Here is a 3,015-nt window from a genome sequence, read left to right as displayed (position 1 = left end):
CCCCTGGGGCCCTTTCCGGGCCGGGAAGGAAGGGACGGGGAGCTCAGCCCTGGCCGCTGCCCGGCCTGCCCCAGGGCCTGGGCTGCTTCTGGGGGCCCCGCCACGGCTGGCCGGCCGCTTTCCTCACCTTCCCGAGTGTCCTCTGCCTTCTCAGACCTCAGCTGCGTCCCCTCAGGGCCCCTGCCCCTCGTCAGCGGGCATGTCGCACAGCGATGCAGCGTCTCCAGGGCCCCTGCTGACTTTGCTGGGAAGGGAAGTCCACCTGCAGACAGCAGGTGGTCACACTGGCACCTTCCTGTGCCCCGCAGCCTGCGGCCTCTGGTCTCATGTGTCCACCGGCTTCTTCTCCCACGGAGGGTGCGGCCAGGGCCGTGGGGGCCACAGCGAATCCGAGGCCTCCTGCTCTGGGTCCCAGAGATGCCACGCTGGGCGCTGGGCAGGGCTCCTGGCCGCGCTCACGCCCTCTCCTCTGCCGCCCTCTCCTGGCCCAGCGAGGCGAGGCCCCGGGGGCGCGGGCTGGAGGGACGCATCTGCTGGCTTCTCTGTGCCACCAGGCCCGTGTGGCAGGGACAGAGCAGCAAACTGTAAAACACAACACGACTTCGACTTCCGCGTCTGAGCTAGGGAAGCCGAGGCTGTGGAGGGAGCAGGGCACCTGTGCAGGGCTGACGGAAGGTTCTGGAGCTTCCGGGACAGGCGGGGCCAGGAGAGACAATGAGGAGGGTGTTGCCACCAGACTCAGTGCACCGCCGTGGAGGAGCCCAGCCCACAGGCCCGCGGCCAAGGGTCAGGACTGCTCTGGGCGTCACTGCGCCGGACCTGACCGGTTACAGCCCTGGGAGCCGCCCCCTTGACGGCCTCCAGGACATGCACCACCAGGTTCCAGGCCCGGTGACCGGGGCAGGTGGCGTGAGAGGCATGAGTCTGCCGCGGTCATCCAGCAGCACCTGCCGAGCACACGCACCCCAGCCCCGCCCAGGCCGTGATGCTGTGACCGGGACGCCCACGCTGGCCTGGATCACGTGGGGGCAGCGCAGGCATCTGCGTGGACGGCATCCAGTTCTCGCTGCAGCAGCGGGACCCACGGGCCAACGAGGTCCCTTCCTTAGCAACCAGGAAAGTGCCCCAAGAGAAGGGCTCTGTACGGAGACGCCGGGCCGGGCCTGCACAGGACGTCCCCTCCACGGTGGCCGGGAGACCACCACGCTCCTGGGGCAGGTCCCCACCCAGCTCCGCGGGCAGCGGCGGGGGCCTCCCCTCCCTGGGTCGACCACAGTGGTGGCCTGTGGGGCAGCAGGTGTCCCCTGGGCCGTAGGGATGTGCATCGTGTGAGCGGGCCTGGGAAGAGCGCGGACGCCAGCGAGGACCGGGCTGACCGTCTGCCTTCCTCTGCGTCTCACACGGTCGGAAGGGCGGTGTTGACGCGCGGAGGGGAGTTCGGACCGTATGCGGCCCACCTGCGATGGGCCCCGCGAGGGCGGCTGGGGCGCGGGGAGGGGCGGGCGGGCACCTGGGTGACACCTGCAGCCGGGGACGCCGTCACAGGAGGTGCTCAGGAGCCGGGGGCGGGGACAGGCCTGAGAAGGGCCGGTCTGAGCAGCAGGGGGGACGGCCACCGGGTCAGCACCGACCGCGGCTGGAGACCCTCACCTTCGTGATGTTGGCAACAGGCAGAAACAAAAGCAAACCCAGGGGATAAACCCGTGGCTTATTTTTCTTTCTTTTTTTTAAATGATTTTATTTATTTGAGAGAAAGAGAGAGAGAGAGAGAGAGAGAGAGCAAGGGTAGGGACGGGGGTGGGTGAGAGGCAGAAGCCCTGCGGAGAGGGAGCCTGACGCAGGACTCGATCCCAGGACCCCCGAGATCACGACCTGAGCAGAAGGCAGGCGCTTTGCCGACAGAGCCCCCCAGGCCCTCACACCATGTTTTTTTTTTTTTTTTTTTTATGTTTCTCAGTGGGTTGAGCATGTGACTTGATTTCGGCTCAGGTCATGATCTCAGGGTCATGAGGTCAAGTCCCCACGTTGGGTTCCATGTGGGCTCCGCACCAAGCATGGAGCTTGCTGGAGACTCTCCCCCTACCGCTCCCCCCCCCCCTGCATCTAGCTCTCTCTCTCTAAAATAAATAAATAAATAAATATAATAAAATGTTTCCTTTTTTTTAGGCAAGAATGAGGCATTTCTGCTCCTTTCCGGTGTGGACTGTGGGGTGTCCTGCACGGCTCAGTCCTGTGGGTTGGTCAGCGCAGTGGGGAAGGGCTGTGAGTGACCAGGACCCCGCCAGCATGCGGCCCCGTGGGTGAGCTTGTGAACAAACCCGCGTACGTGTGCCCGAGGGGGCACCAGGAGGAGCGGGGGGAAAGCCGCCTTGTTTCTCGCTGACCTGGCGTTGGGGCCGTGGGAAGGGCTTCCATGGGCCACGGGCGCCCGCAGGGACGCAGGAGGGCCGGGGTGCCCCAGCAGACGCACTTCGGACGCGACTCAGCCCTCGCCACCCGGTCCCTTTGCAGCCCGTTCACACGGAGCCTGGACCAAGCCCGGGACAGCGGGCCCCGTGCCTCAGTCTCCCCATCCACCAGGAGCTACCTGGCCACAGGTGAACGGGGGCGGGGCCAGAGGTCGGGCTGCAGGGCCGCCCCGCAAAGACCGGGGAGTTTCCCAGGAAGGGTTTAGGCTCGTTCAATGTTTCCGCCCCAGCTCTGGGTGACACTCCCGATGAAACCACGGTGACCCCCGATGACCTACTGTTTCCTGAGCACGCAAGCGAATGGACTCTGAGTCATGCAGGGGTCACCATGCCCTTGTAAGTGGCCTTGATGTGAGGGTGCTGAGGCCAAGCCCGGCCCCTCCCCCAGGGCGTCCCTCGGTCAGGGCCCTAGTGGCTCCAAAGTGCTCCCACCTGGGGAAGTGCCCTGCGCAGGGGGGTGGGGGGGCTGCCCACCCTGCAGGGGGGTGGCCTTCCTCCTCCCTCCTCCCTCCCGTTGCTCGCTCGGGCTGGGGGCCGCGGGGGGCCA

The 3,015-nt window shown here is 66.2% G+C and overlaps 1 long non-coding RNA gene across 1 annotated transcript; it reads left to right on the top strand.

The window, feature by feature from the left end:
* Positions 1 to 1,105: 1,105 nt before the first annotated feature.
* On the top strand, positions 1,106 to 2,798 carry LOC129498404 (uncharacterized). Its single transcript, XR_008662123.1, has 4 exons — positions 1,106 to 1,403; positions 2,167 to 2,300; positions 2,512 to 2,597; positions 2,699 to 2,798. It is a non-coding gene; the product is annotated as an uncharacterized LOC129498404 (long non-coding RNA).
* Positions 2,799 to 3,015: the final 217 nt, after the last annotated feature.

The sequence above is a fragment of the Nyctereutes procyonoides genome, unplaced genomic scaffold (genome assembly GCF_905146905.1).
Source record: "Nyctereutes procyonoides isolate TBG_1078 unplaced genomic scaffold, NYPRO_anot_genome, whole genome shotgun sequence".
Lineage (NCBI taxonomy): Eukaryota > Metazoa > Chordata > Mammalia > Carnivora > Canidae > Nyctereutes > Nyctereutes procyonoides.
This window is presented reverse-complemented; position numbering and strand designations above follow the sequence as displayed.